The 25854-nt window shown below is 45.3% G+C and overlaps 1 long non-coding RNA gene and 2 pseudogenes across 5 annotated transcripts in view; 2 read left to right on the top strand and 1 right to left on the bottom strand.

The window, feature by feature from the left end:
* Positions 1-25854, bottom strand: part of LOC132487767 (uncharacterized) — a 348757-nt gene that overhangs the window by 300701 nt on the left and 22202 nt on the right. For 4 of the 5 annotated variants that reach the window (XR_009531683.1, XR_009531682.1, XR_009531687.1 and 1 more), the window contains one exon: positions 518-594. This is a non-coding gene — a long non-coding RNA (uncharacterized LOC132487767). Of the gene's footprint in view, positions 1-517; positions 595-2477; positions 2590-25854 lie in introns of those variants that run through there. The other variant, XR_009531688.1, reaches the window with a different exon arrangement.
* Positions 2626-9306, top strand: LOC132487765 (probable ATP-dependent RNA helicase DDX28; annotated as a pseudogene).
* On the top strand, positions 10478-12189 carry LOC132488946 (dipeptidase 2-like; annotated as a pseudogene).

The following is a 25854-nucleotide window of genomic DNA, read 5'->3' as shown; positions in this document are numbered from 1 at the left end:
ATATGAAAAGTACCTGGGACATACATGGTGCTCAGAAAATATATACTGAATGAATAAATGAAGGAAGGAATGTACCACTATCACCTGAGATCCAAGGAGGAGACATTCTTTTCAAAACTTAGGGAGTAACCAGGCAACGTCAGTTACCATGGCAGCCCTGGGAAAAACATTACCATGTGACACTAACATTCCCAGGAGCCTACATTTGTTTCCACAGTAGGTAAACCTTTCTCATTTCAAAGTACTATAATGTGAAATATGCATCTCAGTCAGAACTAGAGGTTACTCAATGTCTGCTGTGATCGGAGGAAAAGAGAAGGGCCTTACACAGTATCTAAAGCAATGACACGAAGAAACTAGGGGCCACGGGCAGAGACACACAGGCTCAGACAGGCTCCAATCTCTATGACATGCTGAGGAGATTCACTTTGTAAGGGCTCGAGCACGAGAAAGCAGCCACTAACCAGCTACCCTACCCTGTCTCAAATATGTGGAGAAAGTCAATGTAAATGCTTACCTGTGTATTATTCTTTTCTGATCATTCTTTCAGTGTATCCCTTCTGGCTTTGTGCAAAGCGATTCTTTGTTTTGTACCTGAAAAATGAGTGGCACATGTAAATGGATGAAACTTGTCAGAGCAGACATCCAAGGAGCTCTTCAGCCAACGAACGAGGAGCTCCGAGTTCTGGGAAAGAATCGTAAAAGTGGTGTAGAATCACAATATCTTAGAGCATCCTTTATATGAAATCCCCTCTTTCATATCACCAGTCACTGGTCATCAGCCTATACATGAACTTTGCAGTGACAGAAAACCCAGCACTGTCTAGACAGGTCTAGGCACTTCTAGTTGCTACAGCAGTCTACATCAAGTTCAGAATCTGACTCCCTGTCACGCATCAGTCCCAGTCTGCCTTCTGCAATGGTACACCCCATGGCACACCTCATCTCTTTTCCATCTGGCACATTTCCCAAACACATGAGGACAATTTTGTTCTTCCTAAAGCTCTCTTCTCCCACGTCACCCTCCTAAATCACTCCTTCCTTCCTGTGTTTATGACTTTGAGGAGCCCCCAAGGTTTTCTCATCCCAAGGCCATGACAAGCAATGGCATCAGTGTGCCTGCTACAGATTCTAGGAAAGGGGCAGGGCCACACAAGGGTCTGGCAAATGTGACTGACAACCCGATGTGAGAGTACATGTGAGAACCTCAGCCTCTCTTCAGTCCTCAGCCTCTATCCAAGGTTTCTCCATAGCACACTATTGACATTTTGGGCCAGATAATTCTTTTGGGGTGGTGGGGAGGGCTGTCCTATGCCTTGTACGATATGTAGTAGCATCCTGGCCACTACCCACTAGATGTCTGCAGCACCGCCCCACCCGCCCCCACACCCCGGATGTGACAAAGAAAAATGTCTCCAGCCATTGTGAAACGTTCTGGAGGACGGGTGATGGCAAAATCACCCTCACTCAGGAGCCACTGCTCTTTCCAGTGACTCTGTTCACCCATGAGGACTCAAAACCCTCTCCTCTGCTGGCTTAGCATTCAACTCTCCAGAACGTCTATCGTGTATCAAAATGCTATTTGAAATTTGATAGTATTTATCTCTATAACGGTATCTGATGAAAGTAAAACTCTTTCGCCAGATGTTAATAACCTCCCAGGTGATTAATCCACGTTTACCTTATCTCCTACCCAAGACACTGGAAATTACAGAAATGATCGGACACCCATTTTCGGTATCCGTTCAGGAAGTACCTGTTGTCTAAGGCTTTTTGGCAACCTGAACAACTGAACTAAAGTAAAATATTCTGCCTGACCGTGGCTTTGTGAGACAAGACACAAACCTGTAGCAGGACCCTCCTCTCTGCCGTTTACGGAATTGAGGTATCTGACTGGAAAGCCGTTGGAGGTGAACTACCCAAGAAAGCAGTGGGTTCAGGATGAGAATTTGGAAAGGGTGACAAGGGAGGGGAGAATGAACCTCAGCTGAAAAGAAAGGGGAAAAGTACCAAGAGATGAGTTCTCTTGACTGAAGAGAAGATACGCTGAAAGCCATCAGCTTGCCCTCGGGGCCCTCAGCTCTCTGGGGAGCTCTAAGGGAAGGGTGAGCCTGGACCTACGACTCCGGACTCCTGGTCTCGGCCCCCAGGCCTGACCCATTCACTCAGACTCTCAATAAATACTTGTATTCAAAGACCTTACACGGGGACCACATCTGGGAAAACATTGCCGCACCTTCATCATAAGTCACAGGGGGAGACCCGAACTGGCCAAGCCATGACAGGAGCTGTGAGGGCGACAAAAGAGCACGGCAGGGATCGGACATCGGATCGCCAGAAGCCCTCTGCCCTCCTGGTTCGTAATGCCAGGGCCCCATCGCCGCGCATCGTCGGACCCCGGTCCTGCCTCCGCCGCGCACCCTTCCCCAAGGTTGGCGGGGGTCTGGAGTCACCATCCCCGGTTCGGACCTACACACCTCGCCGCTGCTGAGCTCTACAGATCCCGCTCCTTCCACACAGTTCGCCGAGTCCGCGGGCCTTACTGAGCCGCGCCGGCCACCGTCCGCGAGGCCTTGGCGCGCCTGTGACGTCACTGTCGTGCACCTCTCCCGCAACAAGGGGTGTATGGCTCTCGCACGGTGGCTTCGGCTGTTGTCGCTCGCGGCTCGGTTGCTTCTGGCGCCTTCCCGGGACCTGACGGTCCGCGGTCCCAACGAGCCTCTGCCCGTGGTGCGCATCCCGCGGGCTCTACAGCGGCGGCAGGAAGAGCGGCATAGCGGCCAGCGTAGCCCCCCCACGGCCGATGCTGGCGCGTCCTGGGCTGACGCTGATGTCCGTGCGGCGACCCGACTTGAACCAGCCGGCTCACCTCACGCTGGGCTCTTGGAACCCGCGCCACTCTCTTCGTGGGGCTGGAGGAATCGGTTCACCCACGCGGACCATTTCTCCATCGAGTGCGCGCAACATGAGGCTCCAGCGCTGCGGAACCTTTCGCCCAAGGGCAGCTGCACTGAAGTGTCTGGAGCTCCCCGTTCTGAGCGCACTACAAGAGGCTGCTCCCGAAGTTGTTTGGCCCACAAACGTGCAGTTGAGTACCATTCCCCCACTTCTTCGGGCCGCCACATTCTCTGCACCGCAGAAACCGGCAGTGGCAAAACTCTCAGCTACATGCTACCTCTCCTTCAACGGCTGTTGGGCCAGCCAAGCCTGGACCCCTGTCGTATCCCTGCTCCTCGAGGCCTGGTTCTTGTGCCTTCTTGAGAATTAGCCGAACTGGTGCGTGCTGTGGCCCAGGCCTTGGGCAGCTCCTTGGACCTCCAGGTGCGGGAGTTAGGGGGAGGCCATGGCATGAGGAGGATCAGGCTGCAACTGTCCAAACAACCTCCAGCAGATATTCTGGTGGCCACTCCGGGGGCTCTGTGGAAGGCCCTGAAAACTCAACTGATCAGCCTGGAGCAGCTCTCCTTCTTGGTGTTGGATGATGCAGACACGCTGTTGGATGAAATCTTCCTGGAACTGGTGGATTACATCTTGGAGGGGAGCCATATAGCAGAAGGCTCAGCTGACATAAAAGACCCCTTCAATCCCAAAGCTCAGTTAGTGCTGGTGGGTGCCACATTTCCCGAAGGTGTAGGCCAGCTGCTGAGTAAAGTTGCCAGCTTAGACTCCCTAACCCGCGTTACCAGTGACAAGCTCCACTGCATCATGCCTCATGTCAGACAGACATTCATGAGGCCGAAGGGAACAGAGAAGGTGACTGGGTTGGTACAGATCCTTAGGCAGCATGACAGAGCATAAAGACTGGCGCCGCAGGAACTGTTCTGGTGTTCTGTAATTGCTACAGCACTGTGAACTGGCTGGGGTATATATTCTGGATGACCACAAAATCCAACACTTAAGACTGCAGGGACAAATGCCAGCCTCAATGAGAGCAGGCATCTTCCAGTCCTTCCAGAAGGGCTCCCGAGACATTCTTCTCTGCACAGACATCGCCTCTCAGGGCCTGGACAGCACCCAGGTGGAGCTAGTCATCAATTATGATTTCCCTCTCACCCTGCAAGACTACATCCACAGAGCAGGGAGGGTGGGCCGGGTGAGGATCGAGGTGACAGTTACTGTCATCAGCTTTGTGACCCATCCCTGGGACGTGAGCCTGGCTCAGAAGATTGAACTGGCAGCTCGCCAGAGGAGAAGCCTTCCAGGACTGGGGTCCTCAGTGAGAGCGCCTTTGCACCAGCAAACCTTATTGCAGCAGGCTTATATATGATGCCATAACAGGGACCTTTCCCTCTGTGCTGGATGGGTGAGCACACTTGTCAGTAGGGTGCTCTGGGCTGCCTAGTCACCTTCTGAAGACCCGGGCTGCTGTCTGGCTTCAAAAGGTAAGTTGCTGGACAACACTTGAGGGTGAACTACTGAGCTTGGCTCTCTGTAGTCTTTCACGTGAAGAATAATGTCGATCTTGGCTCTGTATTATGTCATGGTTTCTAACAATAAGCGATGTTTCTATGGGTGCCCCTTAACAACAGTGTCCACTGGGGCAGAATTCAGTAGACCGTGAGAAGATTCACACTCCAAACTACCACACTTAGGACGAAGGCTGTTTCAATTGATGTTTTAGTTTAAATTTTGTTTCCTGCCCCCAAACATCCATTAAGCCTCCAGGAGAAGGAAAAGGGGATGTGACTAGCAATAAAGAGAAATTTTCTTCACAACAATGGCCATGGCAAGCTTAGGCACTTTTGGTGAAATCTCTCTGGGAAGTACTGGCAGAGGAATAAAAGGCAAACTGACACAGAAATATTGCTTGGTGTGCATTTCCAGGCTCTGCCTTCTTTCTCTTCTCTTGGTGGCAGGTGGAGGAAGAGAAGAAAAGGTTAAACTTTTTTATAAACCAGCAGAATAAGCTTATAACATCCTCTCACTATCTCTGCATAGGTTCTAGTCTCTGCAGCATTATATAAGCTTTGCCCAAAGTAATGAACTGTTGAAAGTCAAATGTAATACTTCACCAAACAACTTAAAAATGCTTGTGCACTGGAAAGGGTTAAGTTGCAGAGAACACAAATGGACCCAGAGCAACCTTTGCCGAAAGAGAATATTGTGCTAAATGTACAGTCATAGCTCTTTTCCATATGAAGAAACAGTCAGAAGGATAAAAGAACTTGGTCAAAATCACACAAGTCAGTAGGAAAGAATCTGGTTTGTCTGTCCTCAGGGTTGTGTTCTTTAACCACCAGGCTAGCTTTTCTCAAATCTGAGTCATGCATAGAATAACTATACACCTCTGCTTGCCTTGAATATTCCCTGTTTATACATATGCCTGCTGCAGTTTTTTATATTGACCACTTTGACTCCCAAAAGCAACCGAGAATACACAATAATTTGGTCTCTCTATCCATGGACCACTGTGGTGGGACTGCCCAGGAAGCTTATGAAAAGTGCAGCTTCCTGAGCCCTACTCCAGATCTAGATAAGTTTTCTGAGGGTTGGCTCAAGAATCCAGGTACAAGGCTTTTTAAGTGGTTTGGTGGAACCCCCCAGGTGATTCTCTCGCTCTCTTAAGTTAATAAACCGTTTATTCTGCCTCCCCCAGATGCCCAGCCAGGTCCTGTTAAGGTAGGAGTCCCCACACCACATCAGAGGGATGCTCCCAGCTAAGTAATCTCTGGAGCCTTGGAGATTCTGAATGGTCTCATGCTGGCCCACCTGCCATGACAAACCTCCACCAGAGCATTCCCCTTCACATTTTACCTTCTACCACTCCCAAAGGCAGTCTGCTCCAATGAGGCCTGACTTCGTCTGTCCTAACGGGCACCCACTGATTCAAGCAGTTTAGGGATAGAAGGTGCTGTGGTTCTCAACCAGGGTGGCCCAACCTCTAAAAGGGTAGTCCAAGCAGTCTCTACCTCCTGGGCACATCCCCTCTGCAACAGCCCCAGTAGACGAAGGTCCCATCTTTGCTTTTTCAAGGTCGGCAACAGGGAGTCCCCTCCTAAAGAAGGTTCTCTCTCATTGCCACACTATCAAAAGCTGCCCCAAATGTGGTTCCTTCCTGTGGGCCTGATCAGGCTAAGGGCAGAGTTGTCTCTTTCCTTCTCTGAGTCGGACCAAGTTGTCTTACTAACCCCTCTTCACAGTGTTGACCATGATTTTCACGGGGGCTGCTGCTGAGCCTTTATCTCATCCTTTCATGGTGGAGAGAGAGAGGATTATAATGATTTTTACTTCTAGGGGAGAGGGGAGTGTAATGATTATGTTGTCATTTTGTATTATGTCCTTTTGTCATGAATTTGTTTTGAATTTCATATTAAAATGGGCCCACCGTTCCCACTTTGTGAGGTCATTCAGCACCCTCATTTTGCACCTTTAACATCTCTCTCAGTATCACTTGGAAATGTTTGAAACGGCATGAGCTTGTCCTCACATTCCTATCAGCTGTAAATCCGGAGCCCCGACATGAACGTAACCATTGAGCAGAACCCCTCTCCACTAGCTGTGTAACACTGGGTAGGCTCCTTAACATCTTGGTTTTTCTAAGCCCTCAGGTGTAAAAATGTGAGGGTTCTATGAATTTATATTTGGGGCAGGACAAGGTCGAGAAGAGTGTGTCTTTGCTTGTATTCTTCCAAACTGGAATGTCTTCCCTCTCTTCCCCATGGGTCCAAATCTCACTTGTCCTTCAGGCCCACTGCCAAGGAGCCTTCCCTGATTCCCCAGTCCACACAATTCTCTGCCTCTTAGGGTCAGTGCCATACAACCTAGCTGTCTCAACGTTAATCTTGCCTCTCAAGCCAATTTCAGAATGTGGGTCTCTCTTGCCCTCCTGGGGCCCCTGGGGCTGTACCAGCCCACCTGCACGCCCCACGTGGGGTGTCTACTAGACTAGGGCATGGGTGGGGAGGCCCAGGTGTGAGGGACCAGGCAGAGTACCTCTGCCTCCACCCTGCTCTCCTCCACAAAACTGCCCCTCCTCCTGAAGCCTGACCGCAAGTCACAGGTTCCTTATTATGACCTCACTGGGTAGTGATGACCTCACAGGCCTTCTCACAGTTTCCATGGCAGCATAACTATGGAAATGTGCTGCCCTCAGAGAAACTGCCCTACCAGTTCTCCACCAGATACCAATCTCTTTGGTTGTCTGAGAGAGAATGTCTGACCGGATCGTCTATATTTACTCAAACCTGTGCTCTGTTCCCTGGCTGGGCAGTGCAGCAGGTACACCGAGACCGAGCACCCGTAGAAGAGGCATGGTGTACACACAATCTCACCTGGCTGCCACATGTTCCTGTGGGGCTTGCCCACTACGTAAACCTCAGCACTTTCCCAGCTGTAAGTAATACCAGTGACCTGGGACACCTTCAGGGTCCCACAGTGCTCACTGCTGAGGACAAGTGAAAGGTCATCCCTGAACTAGTGTTCAGGAAGCTTCTGATCTTTATAAATGTTGCCTTCTGCTTTGGGCTACAGGATGCTTCCATTCAGACCCTTTCCTGATTGGCCTCTTAGCAAAAGGCAAGTGCATTTTTCTTGGCAGACAGTAAACGGAGCAGTTTGAGGAAGAGGGCCACTCTTGAACCACACCTTCAAACCCAGGCACCTCTGTGCTGTCATGTACACATCTATATCTGTCCCCTCAGACACATCCCATACTGAGCTGCTGAGTACTAGGGGAGAGGGTGGTGCCTTATTCATGGGAAGACCGGAAGAACCAAGGGGGGTGATGAAGTGCTAGTGAGACTGGAGGGCTGAGCAGATGGTGTCCCAGGAGGCTGGGTGGATGTGAGCCTACACTTGGTACCCAGAACCCGGTTCTGAGTCTCCTGATCACTCTGCCTCAGTATTTGGCCTTGTTCTAATCTAGATAAAAGTATCAGAGGGCTAGAGTTCAGTGTGGTTGTAACAGGCATTATAAATGGGGCTCAAGAGGGGTTGCCAAAGCGGGAGGGGTCCTTAACCAATTTATATTAGATTATCTTTTTCCAAAACTTGAAAGACGTTTCCATTAAAGTCTCAGAAGTGACACACTGCAAGAAATGTTTTCTCTGTTGTGGAAGGGAGAGATGGAGAGGATCATGATTGCAATTTCTTTCGGGTTCTACTGTTTTCCCTGGCAACGGTGAAGAGACTACCTCACCTGATGCAGCCGTAGGCTCTAGAAATTGCTTTTGCAGCCAGTGTCCCTTCTCTAGGGACTCATAGAGGTGATGGGCCAAGTCTGTGTTTTGGATGTCAAGTAGATTAAAGGTCTTCAGCCAGAAACTGGGAGAGACATGAGAGGGAAATTCTGGCAGGAGACTGTGTACAGCAGAAGTGACTGATCAGTTCTGATTTTCTTTGCAGCAGCTGTGGCTCCCATTTCTCCTCCTAAACCTGGTCACTACCATGTCCTCAACCGAGGGTGTGGAGAAACGCAGTTGGGCCGGCATGGGGAGACATACTGCCTGGTTGGTGGCTACCGGGCCTACGGGGATGCTCCTTTGGCCATGCCAGCAAAGGCGGAAGCCGAGAAGCCAGTCCCCAGATGTGCTCCCGAGAGAAAGCACGCTCCGGAAGAGTCGGACGAAGATCTCGGTTGCTCCAGACCCAAAATCCGTCGATTGTAGCATGGTGCCAGGAGGCGGACTCCACAGAATCTTGCTGGCTGAACCATTCTGAAGACAGGGCAATGGTTTAACTGCCTAAGACAGCGAATTCCTCTTCCTGCAGTGACCCCTCCCGCCCCTCCCACTGCCCACTACCACAGATTAGAACCTGCGTCGTTCTGTCAGCCTTCCTCAGCCAGGAGCCTCCCTGCACACTAAATGGCCATAAGCCAGGAGCCTCAGAAAGTGAGGTTTGAAATGAGAGTCTGCCCTGAACATCCCAGGGCGGAAGCTGGCCTGGAAGAAAACCTGGCATTCCTCTGCTCAATCCTCACGGGCCCCTTTGTGAGCTGGAGAAAGTGAAGTCTGCCCTCTGCGAGCCGAGGAGGATGCAGGAGCAGAGACAGGGTGCAGAGAAGCCTTAGCAGTCTACCACATGGGCTCCTGCCCTGAGCCATTGTCAGCGGCCACCACCACAAACCAGTGGGGAGCTGGGCTTTTTGAAACTGAAAGCAGCAATCTGTGGCTTCCCAAAGAGCCTCCTGCCTGGGGTTTCAGGAGGCAGGACAGAGAGGCTGAGGAAGCCCTGCTCCCTGAAGCAAGAACAGGATGGAGAGTCAAGCAGCACGCACCCCGCCCCGAGGTTCACATGCTCCTTTATTGCCAGGCCTTTCCGTGCCCAGTGGCGTCCCTTACTGCTCAATAAAATGTTCTTCTGTAACAGATTTGTAGGGTCGCCAGTGCTCAGACTTAGGTCACTAGCCCTGTGCTAGGCACTCCTGCCACCTGGGGAAGGTTCCAAAGGTGGAACAGCTCCAGGGGGTGCCAGGGATCAGAGCAAAAACTTGAGAGGCTGGGGATGCAGGAGTTTGGGCACAGTCCCTAAATCATCTCAGTGGTTGAGCTGCTGTGAGAAGGCACATCCCCAGTGTGCGTGTGTGTGTGTGTGTGTGTGTGTGTGTGTGTGTTGGGGGGAGGGGGTCCCTAGAGGAGGCAGCTAGAGGGAGGGCCTGAGGCTGGAAATGGGGAATGGCGTGCGGCCTCTGAGCAAGCACAGGCACTTAGCCCCTGAGGTTTCTGGGAAAGCTAGAGCCACAAGGGCCACGAGATAAGGCAAGCGTAGCAGCAGAACCCAGGTGCCAGGTCTTTCTTCAGAACCTACACTTCTCCACGAGGCCGGGCCTTCCACGCTGAGGTAGGAGGGATCCTGGCCAGAAGGTCAGCCAGCAGCTCTGGGACGAAGGTTGCTGCGGCGGGGGCTCTTCTGCCATGGAAGCGACTTCATTTCCTTCCACACAAATAGCCTACTGACTGAGTTCCTGCTCTGTTGAGTAAAAGGGTGTTGACTCTCCCCAGAAGGTTGTTCAGTTCACATCCCAAAAGTCCCTCTATTCAGGCCCTGGGGAGGTGTAGCAGCTCCTGAGGGGGCTCTCCTGAGGCTGGCTGACAGAAGTGGGGGAGGTTCCTGATAGTTCCCAGGCGCTGGTTCAAGTCCCCAGAGAATGGTCATGCAGGTTGGGGAGTCAAGTAGGAGGAGAGAGAAGGTCGGGGGCAGAGGGCTCCCTCCTGAATCCAGAGCTCACAAGGTTACCCCCCCATTTCCAGAAATTATCTCTTCCCCCACACCAGCCCCCATGGCCCAGTACCGGGAAACCGGGAGCCCAGAGCACTTGTGGCCACAGAGACCCTCGCACGCAGCTCTCGGGGTGGGCGGGGCCGGCTGCAGGCAGATGGGGACGAGGTGTGCTCCCAGGAGGCCACGGGCTGCAGGTGGCCCTCTGAGAGAAGCACCCCATTTTGGACAGGAAGTTTAGAGGCGGGGGAGAGCACCCTAGGGCGCCCCCTCGGAGCAGTGGGTGTGGGAAGAGGGGCGGGGGCGGAGGGAACCCGCGATGGGAGGCGAGTGGGCTCTCAGCAGAGGCCAGCTTAGCCCGCGGGAGCTGCCTCTGAGCAGGGGGCGGGAGGGCAGTGCCGCCCTGTGGCTGCCGGGCTTCCCGGATCCGGATCGTGGCTCTCCGCACACGGGTCGCAGGGTCCTGTGACTCTATATCCCCTCCCTCACCACGCCCCCCTCGCGAGGCCGCACCGCTGGGTGGCCTGTGTCGACGGGCAGAACCCCATCACCCGCCCCTCTCAGACCCGCCTCTGCCCGCCTGCCTTGCCCTGCGCAGCTTGCGGCCCGGGGGCCTCAAAGGTCCCCGTGCACGCAGCCAGCGGCCTCTGCTGTGCCTGCTGCTCCTGCTGGGTCTGCTGCTGTGACCGGTAACCCTCGTGCAGACCACGCTGGGCACCTCCAGCACCCCAAGTCCGCGGGAGTGCACGCGGGCCCTGATGCGGGACTTCCCGCTTGTGGAAGGGTGGCTGCAGTGTGTGCGGGCTGCTGGGGGCCGGTGGGGGCCTAGCCTGGCCCTGGGCAGAGGAGGAGGTCCGGAGCATGTAGCGCTATTGGGGAGGCTCCCTCACACCACCCCTGGATGTCCTCTCCATCATCTATGGATGCCCTTCCCCTTCTCTGTCATCCCCTCCCTGGTGGGAAATCCTCAGCCCAGGCCTCAGCTGCTCCTAGTATAGTCTGTGTGACAGTGTGAGGTGGGGGACCCCCAGGCTGGCCCAAGCCAGGCAATGTGTCCTGCCCGATCCCAAGACCTAAGGAGCCCACCCATTTGCCTTGACCTCCCTCCAGCCACAACAACATGCCCCTGGTCCTGAGGCAGTTTTACCACAATGGGCTATACCATGGTAATCTGCGCAATTTCAGCCATGGCTAGACCAGCTTGGACAGGCTGAAAGATGGTCTCGTGGGTGGCCAGGTACCAAAGGGACACACAAGGTGCCACCATGGCTGCTGGGGAATGTGGGGCAGTTTGGGGGCCACAGAGACCACAGGTTAGTCACATTGGAACGAAGTTACCATAGTGACCTAGAAAGTGCCATGCCAAGGATGCTGGGGGCTACAGGGGTCACAGTGAGCCCACCTGACGGGCTTCCAAGTACCACAGAAAAAGCAACGCATTACATGTGACTTCTGGGCACAGTAAGTGCTGTGCCAGCTGAGGAGGCTATGAGAAGCCCAAGGAGTTCCAATGCCCAAACTAAGCCCTGGCCTTCCCTCAGTTCTGGTCAGCCTACGTCCCATGCCAGACCCACGAACGGGATGCTGTGCGCCTCACCCTGGAACACATTGACCTCGTCCGCCTCATGTGTGCCTCCTATTCTGAGCTGGAGCTTGTGACCTCAGTTAAAGGTAGACGGGGGACTTCCCTGGTAGTCTAGAGGTTAAGACTCCATGCTTCCACTGCAGGGGGGTCGGGTTTGATTCCCGGTGGGGGAACTGAGAGCCCTCATGCTGCATGGCACGGCCAAAAAAAAAGGTAAACAGAGTGGTGGTAGTGGGTGTTAGGGACTTCAGTAAGCTACCCCTGCCTCTGAAAATGATCATCTGACCTATGTGCCCCCAGCTCTCAACAATACCCGGAAGTTGGCTTGCCTTACTGGTGTGGAGGGCGGGCACTCACTGGACAGTAGCCTCTCCATCTTGCGTACCTTCTATGCGCTGGGTGTGCGCTACGTGACACTCACCCACACCTGCTACATGCCCTGGTGAGCACCTGAATATATTCAGGAAAAAACGCATTCACCCTTTTTGGCCAACCAAACAAGCGGGCAATGCAAATCAACACTGCAAAGAAGTCTCACTAGGCATTGGTCAAAAGGGCCATGCTGAAAAAGTGTAAAAACCAGAAATGCAGGGCAAGTCAAGGAGAAAAGGGGGCTTTTTTACGCTGATGGGCGTGATATAAATTGCCAACGGCCACTCTCGAAAATTGTATGGTGTTTCCTAAAACATCTAAAAAACAGAGCTACAGAGCACAGGGCACTTCCACTCATGGGCTTATATCTTGAGAAAACCAAAAATCGACAGGACACAGGCACCCCAAATTTTAGGGCTGCTGTGTTCACAAAATCCTCGACTCAGGTACACCTTAAGTATCTCATGAAAGAGAAAAATGGATAAACAAGTTGTAGTACTTATGTACAATGGAATATCACTCAGCCATGAAATCAATGTCCTAAGGCTAGTAGCAGCATAATGAGTGGATTTAGGTACGATGATTCTAAGAGAAATACGTCACACAGATAAAGAAACTTATCATAAGATATCAGTTATAGACGGAACGTAAAAATCGCTATATGAACTAAATTACAAAACAGAACAGAGTCACACATTTAGAAAACACACTTATGGCTGCTTAAGGGGAAAGGTGAGGTGGGGTGATGCATAAAACAACAGTTTGAAATTAGCACAGATACCGTTCAATCAACCAAATATGTAATAGAGAAGACATACTCATTGCTCAGTGAACTGGACTCAACACACCTTATTCACCACAGAAGAATATATCCGCGTAGTAAGAATCTTAAAAAGTATTTATTGATATTTCTTGGTAAGTGAAAATAGTGGGTATAAAGGGGCACAAACACAGCACTGAAAATCAGCTAAATCCCATTATAAATACAAATTACAAAAAAAAGCAAAGATAGTGAAAGAGAGAGAAATTCTTACAACATTCTTTCAGTGGCTGTGGTGCAACCTGGATTGACCACATCTAGACCCACAGCTGGAAGAGACATAAGGCTGGACACTCTTGGGGGCAACCGGATTGGTGAGGTTGCGTGAGCAAATGCAGACCCTTTAAAGTAATACTGCGTGCTACCCATTCCATGGGTCAGAAATCTCCAGGTTCAAGGGAATCTTCCTACAGCTAAAACATGCATGGGAAACCCAGAGGATGGTACACCATATGATCGGGAAACGTTTCTAAAACGCACCTCATTTTTCATCTCGTGGTGCTCGGGTTCGCCATTCCAGCTGCTTTACCAACAATCTCCCCACTTGGAGAATCAGCACCTTTAACCTCCTGTTTCGTACAGTTTGCAATTTGTCCAGAGGTTGAACGGGTAGAGGGGGAACCAATGAGAGATGAGCTCTAGGTGTTTGGACAGACACATGTCACTCTAATTTCCAATCAGGAAGAAGAATTAACCAAAGGCTCTGCCTGCCCCCCGGAACCAGAATAGGGCCTGAAGCAATCCTGCGGTTTGGAGGCCAGCTCCCAAAAAGGCGAGTTGAAAAATGGATCTCAGAGGCACTAAAATTCACAAACCTGCAGGATAATAAATGATAACTTTCGTACCTTATTGAGGTAAGGCAACGAAGAGGATTTGAAAACAAGGCAGAATTGCAGGAAACCGTTTTCAAGAGGTAGATCGGAGTCGCCTTTAAAGCACATGAAAAGCGGCAGGACTTCGACAATGATGCAGTTGGCCAAAATGGGCGTACGTTTTTTTTTCCTGAATATATTAAGGAAAAAATGCGTAGGCCCTTTTTGGCCAACCAAGCAAGTGGGCAATGCAAATCAGCACTACAAAGAAGTCACACTTCGCATCGTTCAAAAGGGGTTTTACCATATTTGAAATTCCAATATTTTAGCCTGTCACGTTTTTGGATTTTAGAAAAAAAAATATTTTAAATGAGACAAAAATTATTTTTTATGACCCAAAAAGACAGCAATAGTTTTATATTTTTATCTATTTCACTTGCACACAAAAGTCTCATGGGGTTATGTAAAGCAGTCCTGTTGGATGCTGTGCATGGTGCAAATATGGATTAAAGCTTTGGAATCTTAAGCTTCACTCACCTGAAACTTTTAAATTAGGATGCAAGCAGTCCTTTCCAACATGTGAACAGAGAAGGACACTGTCTTTATTTTATTTGTCAGGTAATTAATCTGTCTTTTGCCCCAAGGAGAGAAACACCTGGCACTTCTATCACTGTGTTGTACAAAAATCTTTGAACACAGAGTGCAAGCAGAGGCTGATACAAGATGTGAAAGAAAAAAAAAAGAGAGAGACCCCTGTGGCATTTTCTGCTAACTTATTGCAATCTCCCATTTAAAATGTGGGAATAATCAATCTTCTGAGGAAAAAGGCCCAAGGAAGCTTTTTGCTTTTGTGGAATAATGCAATGCCTAAAGATTTCATGAGGCAAGAAGAATTAATGAGAATGACCATGAGAAATCAAGAAAAGTCAGATCCATGGATGAAGTGATGTTTACCTCTGTGAATCAATGAGAAGTAGGAGCAAATGAAAAGAAAGCTGAATACAACATTTTCTGAATAAATGTAACCTTTCAGCTGTCACAGACAAATTAATGCTCACTATGATACAACATATTTAGTTCAGAAAGTTAACTTAAATTTAAAGCTTAACAATTAGATTTATTGAAGAAACGAAAACATATTTGTGGTTTAGAATATATAATGTGTTCTGCAACAGATAAGATTACATAAATAAATAGAAATAAGACTAAATAGAGGAAAATAACAAATTAGATGTTATTAACATTAAAAACTGACACTCATCTAAAGAAAGAGGAAAGACAGAAAGACAGAAGAACTTATATCAAGTATATATTTAAAACTCCTAAATAGGAAGTCTTCAGATGTTAAAAAAAAAAGTCTTCAATAAGAAGATAATGTAATAGCAAAGATGGGAAAAATATACCAAAAGATATTTCAAGAAAGAGAGTACAGAACGTTAAGTAAACATATCAAAAGATGCTTGGCTTCTTAGTAGTCAATTAAATGCAAAAAAGTCATACCTGGAATTATCACTCACCAACCAGAAAGTTCAAATGAAAATGACAGGTATTATCAAGTTTGACAAGAATGTGTGTAATCCTTGAATCTCATTCACTGCTGCTGAGGATGAAAAATCATACAAATGTTTTGAAAATATTTAGAAGTATCTTAAAAGATAAACAGATGAAAGCTATGAGTCAAAAATTTTACTACTACATGTATATTGAACAATAATTTATACACATACCACCAAAGCTCAAGTTCTAGTATGTATATACCAGTGCAATTCTCAATAGACCCAAACTGAAAATCACTCATATTGTAATACATTTTGGAAAAAATTAATTAATAGTTAAATATTTACACTATGGAATCCTTTGCAACAGTGTCAGTGCATGACAACAACAACAGGCAACCATATAGGCGTATTCATAAACAACATAAAATAAAAAAGCCCAATCCAAAAGTGATTTTACTGTGCCATTACATTTATATAAAATACAAAATACAGGTAAAGTGATCTTTTTGTTAGATACCAGAACAATATTAAACCTTAAGGGGAGTCACTAGAATTGGACAAGGGGGGCTCTGAGTATCTGGCAATTTTCTGTGTCTGTATCTGGAAGCTACGTATAGAGTGTATGCAGATTCTGAATTTTCTGAAATTTGTCATTTCCTTACAAACCATGCATATTTTTAGTTGTTTTTTATACATAACAAAAAGTAAAAATGATAGACTAGGGAAGGTAATTATATTAGCACTTTAATATCCATGCTTTTCAAGGTGGAAGTGAAAGGTATTAAATACTTGACACTGTGATTACTTCTTAAAAGTAAGGTGAAAATTTCAGATTAATAAATAAGACATACTTCTTCATATATCATCCTCAAAGAGGAGGGGTAGAAAGGAGTATTATTATTTTTTATTTAATATACAACAGTTAAGACAGAAAATAATGAAAACAGACTAGGTTTAAAAAAGAGCACACTGGACTTCCCTGGTAGCTCAGTGGGTAAGAATTTGCCTGCCAATGCAGGGGACAGGGGTTCAATCCCTGGTCTGGGAAGATCCCACAGGCTGTAGAGAAACCAAGCCAATGTGCCACGACTACTTGGCCTGCGTTCTAGAGCCTGCAAGCAACAACTACTGAGCCTGCGTGACACAACTACTGAAGTCCATGCACCTAGAGCCCATACTCCACAAGAAGAGAAACCACAGCAAGGAGAAACCCATGCACCACAATGATGAGTAGCCCCTGCTCGACACAACTAGAGAAACCCTGTGCAGCCTCGAAGACCCAACACAACCATAAATAAATAAAATTAAGTATTGTGACTGGTGAGATGACTCACTCATGTGGCTGTAAGTAAGAGGCCTCAGCTCCTTGCCACATGAATCTCTCCTTAGGGCTGCTTGAGTGTCCGCATGACATGGCAGCTGGCTTACCCCAGGATGAGTGATCTAGCAGAAACCAAAGCAGAAGCTCCAATATCTTTTATACCTTTGGAAGCTGCACTTTGTCATTTCTGCAATGTCTTATTAGTTAAAACATCAGCCCTTTTCAACTGTGAGGAGGCACACAGGTGCATGATGACTGGGAGATAATTAGGGTATGATTAGGGCCTTCTTGGAGGCTGGCTACCAAGGTGGCTGACTCACCGAACACTGAATTTTGTTTGCTTCACTGATGGAGAGAAAATGGTGAGTGAATCTCATTGGTGTTCTTTGAAATGTACCAAAGCTAGCTCTTGCTCTCACCCCCAGCTGTGTGGCTGAGAGGGTCTTGGTGCTCCACCGGGTGTCAGGCCTGTGCCTCTGAGTTGGGAGAGCAGAGTTCAGAATATTGGTCTACCAGAGACCTTGGGCACCTTGTAATATCAAAACGGCGAAAGCCTCCCAGAGATATCCGTCTCAATGCTAAGACCCAGCTCCACTCGAAGACCAGTAAGATCCCGTGCTGGACATCCAATGCCAAACAACTAGCAAGACAGGAATGCAGGCCCACCAATTATCAGAGAGGCTGCCTAAAATCATAATAGGTCACAGACACCCCAAAACACAACACCGGATGCGGACCTGCCCAACAGAAAGACAAGATCCAGACAAACCCACCAGAACACAGGCACCAGTCCTCTCCACCAGAAAGCATACACAACCCACTGAACCAACCTTAGCCACTGGGGGCAGACACCAAAAACAACGGGAACTATGAATCTTGAGCCTGCGTAAAGGAGACCCCAAACACCGTCCACAAAGCCAAATGAGAAGACAGAGAAACACAGAGCAGATGAAGGAACAAGGTAAAAACCCACCAGACCAAACAAATGTAGAGGAAATAGGCAGTCTACCTGAAAAACAATTCAGAGTAATGATACTAAATATGATCCCAAATCTTGGAACTAGAATGGAGAATATACAAGACATGTTTAACAAGGACCTAGAAGAACTAAAGAGCAAACAAACAATGATGAACAACACAGTAAATGGAATTAAAAATTTTCTAGAAGGAAACAATAGCAGAATAACTGAGGCAGAAGAATGGATAAATGACCTGGAAGATAAAATAGTGGAAATAACTACCACAGAGCAGAATAAAGAAAAAAGAATGAAAAGAATTGAGGACAATCTGAGACACTTCTGGGACAATGTTAAACACACCAACATTCGAATATAGGGGTCACAGAAGTAGAAGAGAAAAAGAAAGAGACAGAGAAAATATTTGAAGAGATTATAGTTGAAAACTTGGCTAATATGTGAAAGGAAATCGTTAATCAAGTCCAGGAAGTGCAGAGAGTCCCATACAAGATACACCCAAGGAGAAACATGCCAAAACACATATTAATCAAACTATCAAAAATTAAATGCAAAGAAATAATATTAAAAGCAGCAAGAGAAAAACAACAAAAAACATACAAGGGAATCCCCATAAGGTTAACAGCTGATCTTTCAGAAGAAACTCTGCAAGCCAGAAGGGACAGGCAGGACATATTAAAAGTGAAGAAAGGAGAAAAGCTACAACCAAGATTACTCTACCCAGCAAGGATCTCATTCAGATTCGACAGAGAAATTAAAACCTTTACAGACAAGCAAAATCTAAGAGAATGCAGCACCACCAAACCAGCTTTACAACAAATGCTAAAGGAACTTCTCTAGGCAGGAAACACAAGAGAAGGAAAAGACATACAATATCAAACCCAAAACAATTAAGAAAATGGTAATAAGAACATACATATCAATAATTACCTTAAATGTAAATGGAGTAAATGCTCCAACCAAAAGACACAGACTGGCTGAATGGATCTGAAAACACGACCGGTATATATGCGGTCTACAAGAGACCCACTTCAGACCTAGGGACACATACAGACTGAAAGTGAGGGGATGGAATAAAATATTCCATGCAAATGGAAATCAGAAGAAAGCTAGAGTAGCAATTTTCATATCAGAAAAAAGAGACTTTAAAATAAAGACTATTACAGGAGACAAAGAAGGACACTACATAATCATCAAGGGATCAACCTAAGAAGAAGACATAACAATTGTACATATTTATGCACCAAATATAGGAGCACCTCCATACATAAGGAAAAGGCTAACAGCCATAAAAGGGGAAATTGAAGGTAACACAATCGTAGTAGGGGACTTAACACCCCTCTTTCAACAATGAACAGATCATCCAAAATGAAAATAAATAAGGAAACACAAGCTTTAAATGATACATTAAACAAGATGGACTTAATTGATATTTATAGGACATTCCATCCAAAAACAACAGAATACACTCTTTCTCAAGTGTTTGAGGAACATTCTTCAGGATAGATCATATCTTGGGTCACAAATCAAGCATTGGTAAATTTAAGAAAATTGAAATTGTATCATGTATCTTTTCCGACAACGCTATCAGAATAGATATCAATTACAGGAAAAAAATCTGTAAAAGAATACAACCACATGGACGCTAAACAATACACGACTTTATAACCAAGAGATCACTGAAGAAATCAAAGAGGAAATTTTAAAAATACCTAGAAACAAATGGCAATGAAAACATGACGACCCCAAACCTATGGGATGCCGCAAAAGCAGTTCTAAGAGGCAAGTTTATAGCAATACAATCCTGCCTCACGAAACAAGAAACATCTCAAATAAACAAGCTAAGCTTACACCTAAAGCAATTAGAGAAAGAAAGAAACAAACAAAAAAACCCAAAGTCAGCAGAGGAAAGAAATCATAACGGTCAGATCAGAAATAAATGAAAAAGAAATGAAGGAAACAGCAAAGATCAAAAAAACTAAAAGCTGATTCTTTGAGAAGATAAACAAAAGTGATAAAACCATTAGCCAGAGTCATCAAGAAAAAAAGGGAGAAGACTCAAATCAATAAAATTACAAATGAAAAAGGAGAAGTAACAACTGACACTGCAGAAATACAAAGGATTATGAGAGGTTACTGCAAGCAACTATATGCCAGTAAAATGGACAACCTGGAAGAAATGGACAAATTCTTAGAAAAGCACAAACTTCCAAGACTGAACCAGGAAGAAATAGAAACTATAAACAAACCAATCCGAAGCACTGAAATTGAGACTGTCATTAAAATCTTCCAACAAACAAAAGCCCAGGACCAGATGCCTTCAAAGGCAAAGTCTATCAAATATTTAGAGAAGAGTTAACACCTAACCTTCTCAAACTCTTCCAAAATATAGCAGAGGGAGGAACACTCCCAAACTTATTCTATGAGACCACCATCTCCCTGATACCAAAACCAGACAAAGATGTCACAAATAATGAAAACTACAGGCCAATATTACTGATGAACATACATGCAAAAATTCTCAGCAAAATACTAGCAAAAAGAATCCAACAGCACATTAAAAGGATCATACACCATAATCAAGCTGGGTTTATCCCAGTGATGCAAGGATTCTTCAATACATGCAAATCAATGTGATACACCATATTAAAAAACCTGAAGGATAAAAACCATATGATCATCTCAATACATGCAGAAAATGCTTTCGACAATATTAAACAGCCATTTATGATAAACCTCTAGAAAGTAGGCATAGGGGGAACTTTCCTCAACATAGTAAAGGCCATATATGACAAACCCACAGGCATCATTGTTCTCAATGGTGAAAAAGTGAAACCATTTCCACTAAGATCAGGAACAAGACAACGTTGCCCACTCTCACCACTATTATTCAACACACTTTTGGAATTTTTACCTACAACAATCAGATAAGAAAAAGAAATAAAAGGAATCCAACTCGGAAAAGAAGAAGTTAAGCTGTCACTGTTTGCCACTAGGTGACATGATACTATACATAGAGAATCCTAAAGGTGCTACCAGAAACCTACTAGAGTTAATCAATGAAGTTTGTAAGGCTGCAGGATACAAAATTAATGTACAGATATCCCTTTCATTCTCATAAACTAAAGATGAAAACTCTGAAAGAGAAATTAAGGAAACACTCCCATTTACACATGCAACAAAAGGAATAAAATACCTAGGAATAAACCTACCTAAGGAGACAAAAGACTTTTACTCAGAAAACTATAAGACACTGATGAAAGAAATCAAAGATGACACAAACAGGTGGAGAGATATACCATGTTCTTGGATTGGAAGAATCAACACTGTGAAATGACTATACTACACAAAACAATCTACAGATTCAATGGAATCCCTATCAAAATAGCAATGGCATTTTTCAGAAAACTACCACAAAATATTTCCCAATTTGTATGGAAACACAAAAGACCCCGAACAGCCAAAGCAATCTTGAGAAGAAAAACAGAGCTGGAGTAATCAGAATCCCTGACTTCAGACTATACTACAAAGCTACAGTAATCAACACAGTATGGTACTGGCACAAAAACAGAAATATATATCAATGGAACAGGAGAGAAAGCCCAGAGATAAACCCAGACACATATGGTCACCTTATTTTTGATAAAGGAGGCAAGAATATAGAATGGAGAAATCACGGCCTCTTCAATAAGTGGTGCTGGGAAAACTGGACAGCTACAGGTCAAAGAATTAAATTAAAAGACTCCCTAACACCATACACAAAAATAAACTCAAAATGGATAAAAGACTTAATGTAAAGCCAGACACTATAAAATTCTTAGAGGAAAACATAGGCAGAACACTCTATGACATCAATCACAGCAAGATCCTTTTTGACCCACCTCTTAGAGAAATGGAAATAAAAATAAAAATAAAAACATGGGACCTAATGAGACTTAAAAGCTTTTGCACAGCAAAGGAAAACGTAAACAAGATGAAAAGACAACCCCCAGAATGGGAGAAAATATTTGCCAATGAAGCAACTGACAAAGGATTAATCTCCAAACTTTACAAGCACCCCCTGCAGCTCAATATCAAAGAAACAAACAAGCCAATCCATAAATGGGCAGAAGACCTATTAGACATTTCTCCAAAGAAGATATACACATTGCCAGGAAACACATGAAAGAATGCTCAACATCACTGATCATTAGAGAATTGTAAATCAAAATTACAATGAGGTATCATCCCACACAGGTAAGAAGGGCCATCATTCAAAAAATCTACAAACAATAAATGCTGCAGAGGTGTGGAGAAAAGGGAACCCTCTTGCACCGTTGGTGGGAATGTAAATTGATACACAGACACTATGGAGAACAGTATGGAGGTTCCTTAAAAAACTAAAAATAGAGCTACCATATGACACAGCAATCCCACTACTGGGCATATACCTGGAGAAAACCATAATTCAAAAAGAATCATGTTCCACAATGTTCATTGCAACTCTATTTGCAATAACCAGGTCATGGAAGCAACCTAAGTGTCTATCAACTGATGAATGGATAAAAAAGATTTTGCACGTCTTCAATATAAAATGGAATATTATCAGCCATAAAAATAAATGAAATTGAGTTATTTATAGTGAGGCGGATGGACCTAGCGTCTGTCATGCAGAGTGAAGTCAGTCAGAAAGACAAAAACGAATACTGTATGCTAACACATATATATGGAATCTAAAAAAAGAAAAAAAATGGTTGGGAAGAAACTACGGGCAGGACAGGAATACAGACGCAGACGTAGAGAATGGACTTGAGGACATGGGGAGGGGGAAGGGTAAGCCGGGACGAAGTGAGAGAGTGGCATTAACTTATATATACTACCAAATGTAAAATAGATAGCTAGTAGGAAACAGTTGCATAGCATGGGGAGATCAGCTCAGTGCTTTGTGACCACTTAGAGGGGTGGGAAACGGAGGGTGGGAGGGAGATGCAAGAGGGAGGAGAAATCGGGATATATTTATATGTATAGCTGATTCACTTTGTTATACAGCAGAAACTAACACACCATTGTAAAGCAATTATAGTCCAATAAAGATGCTAAAAATAAATAAATAAATAAATAATTTATACCTCCCCCAAATTAAGTCTCTTTAAAAATAAATAAATAGGGCTTCCCTGGTGGCGCAGTAGTTGAGAGTCCGCCTGCTGATGCAGGGGACGCGGGATCGTGCCCCGGCCTGGGAAGATCCCACATGCCATGGAACGGCTAGGCCCGTGAGCCATGGCTGCTGAGCCTGCACGTCTGGAGCCTGTGCTCCGCAATGGGAGAGGCCACAACAGTGAGAAGCCCGCGTACCGCAAAAAATTAATTAATTAATTAATTTAAAAAAAGGGTACTCAATAACATGGTAACTCTAAACCTAAGTATTTTCAATACTACAGCAAAGGTAAATGGATTAATGTCTCCTATTAAAGTGTAATTTTTTATATTATGTGCAACTAAAATTTTTTCCCAATATACAGGTAAAATAAAATAATTACTTTAGAAAGGTGAAAACATTCCATGTATTTAAAAACAGTAAAACGATAAGCATATGATATGCATCTTAGATAAAGTAGTGTTTAATTTCAGAACAATTTGTCATTATTGTAACTAGTACTATTATCCCAATTTCTTAAAAATATTTCAATACTTTTTCTATTTGAAAAAATACTTTAATATTTTTTTCTCTGCTCTTTTGTGGTCTAATACATGGTAAGTATTTAGCTGCTAACATAACTTTAAAATATATGTTGTTTTTTACAGCCAAACAAAACTGAATCAAGAAGAAATAGATAACTTGAACAGACTGATCACTACAAGCAAAATAGAAACTGTAATTTACAAAAACTCCCTACCCACAAAAATCTAGGATCAGATGGTTTCACAGGCAAATTCTACCAAATATACAAAGCAAAACTTACACTGATTCTTCTCAAACTCTTCGAAAAGATTGAAGATTAAGGAATACATCCAATGACATTCTATGAAGCCACCATCACCCTGATATCAAAACCAGATGGGGGGGACTTCCCTGGTGGCACAGTGGTTAAGAATCCATCTGCCAATGCAGGGGACATAGTTTCAAGCCCTGGTCTGGGAAGATCTCACATGCCGTGGAGCAACTAAGCCTGTGTGCCACAACTACTGAGCCTGTGCTCTAAAGCCCACGAGCCACAACTACTGAGCCTGATAGCCACAACTACTGAAGCCCATGCACCTAGAGCCCATGCTCTGCAAAAAAGAAGCCAGTGCAGTGAACAGCCCGCACACCACAATGAAGAGTAACCCATACTCGCCACAACTAGAGAGAGCCCGTTCACAGCAACAAACACCCAATGCATCCAAAAATAAATAAATAAATAAATTTACTGAAAAATAAAAAAACACAGATGGGGACTTTTCTGGTGGTCCTGCAGTTAAGATTTTGCCTTCCAGTGCAGGGGGTGTGGGTTCAATGCCTAGTGGTGGAGCTAAGATCCCACATGCCTCACAAATAAGAAACCAAAACATAAAACAGAAGCAATACTGTAACAAATTCAATAAAGACTTAAAAAAAACAACACAGAGAAAGACACTAGCAAAAAAGAAAATTGCAGGCCAATATCTCTGATAAATATGGATGCAAAAATTCTCAACTGAATATTAGAAAACCGAATCTGACAGCACATAAGAGGATCATATACCATGATCGAATTTGATTCACCCCCGTGTCACAAGGTTGTTTCAACATATGCAAATCAATCAACATGATACACTCCATCAACAAAGGAAAAACACAAAACAAATGATCATCTCAATAGATGCCAAAAAAGCATTTGAGAAACTTCAACATCCATTCATGATAAAAACGCTTACCAAAATGGGTATAAAGGAAACACATCTCAACATAATAAAAGCTATTTATGACAAACCCACAGCCAATATAATATTCAATGCTCATGACAAAATATCAAAGAAGCACGGAAAAGTGATGGAGGAGATGGAGAAACTTCTCAGTGTGCAGGTGCAGGATCAACATCAGCGCTAAATCCTGCTCAGCTTATGGTGATTCAAGAGAAAGCTAAAAGCCTTTGTGAAGACTTGAAGAAGAAACACAGGAAAGAATCAGAGGGCATATTTTTTAATGCCAGCCATGGCTGGTTTCATCGGTTCAAGAGTAGAGCCAACCTCAACAAGGTAAAAGTAAGTGGAGAGGCAGCAGGTGCAGATAGGGTAGCTGTCCAGGAACTTCCTGAAACACTTCGAGAAATTATTGATGATGGTGTGCATTTACCCAACCAGGTGTTTAATGTGGATGAGACACAACTGCACTGGAAGAGGATGCCAGACGGAAGCTACATCAGTAAGAAGGAAAAGTTGATGCCGGGCTGTAAAGCAGCAACAGATAGGCTGACTGTTGTTTGGTGGCAATTCTTCCAGTGATATGAAGCTGAAGCCTCTCTTAGTTTATCATTCAGAGAACCCAAGAACCCTTAAAAACATAGCCAATGACTCTCTTCCTATTGTGTGGAAGTGTAACCCCAAATCCTGGATTACACAGGCCACGTTCCAGGACTGGTTTTGCCAACACTTTATCCCAGATGTAGAGGAATACTGCTCGGAGAAGGACGTCCCAGAAAAACATTCTTTTGCTGCTTGACAATGCTCTGGGCCACGCCCCTTTCATGGATGACTTTTCCCAATGTCAAAGTAGTGCATCTGTCACCGAATACTGCATTGCTCATCCATCCTATGGACCAGGAAGTTATAGCGACTTTCAAGAAATATTATTTATGTCACACTTTTTGTCAGGCAGTAAAGGTAAGTGAGAAATCAGGAAGAACCTAGGGACAATTTTGGAAGGACTATAACATCTACAAGGCCATAAAAAACATTGACTTTGCATGGTGTGAGTGTATGTTGGTCACCATGAATGGGGTTTGGAAGAACCTTTGCCCACAGTTTGTTCATGATGTTTGTGGATTTGAGAAGGCAGATCAGAAGTCTGAAGAGGTCTTCAGCAACGTAGTGACCCTCAGTGAGAAGCTGGAGCTAGATCTGCAAGAGGACGATTTCACTGAACTCCTTGCTGTGCAACATGAGGAGCTTACTGATGGAATTGGAGGCGCAGAGAAAGGATGAAGAGGGACAGGAGGACGAAGAAGTAACTGAAGAACTGAAGAGATTCACGACACAGAAAATGCCAAGGGCATCTTCTAAATTTGAGGAGGCACTGTTAGTTTTGGAGGCACAGGGCTCGAGCCTACAATGGAACCCAAAGGTGGCAGCAGCCGTTCAGAACGCAAACCAGTG

The sequence above is a fragment of the Mesoplodon densirostris genome, chromosome 4 (assembly GCF_025265405.1).
Source record: "Mesoplodon densirostris isolate mMesDen1 chromosome 4, mMesDen1 primary haplotype, whole genome shotgun sequence".
Classification (NCBI taxonomy): Eukaryota; Metazoa; Chordata; class Mammalia; order Artiodactyla; family Ziphiidae; genus Mesoplodon; species Mesoplodon densirostris.
The sequence above is the reverse complement of the archived record's forward strand: the minus strand, read 5'-3'. Positions and strand labels throughout refer to the sequence as shown.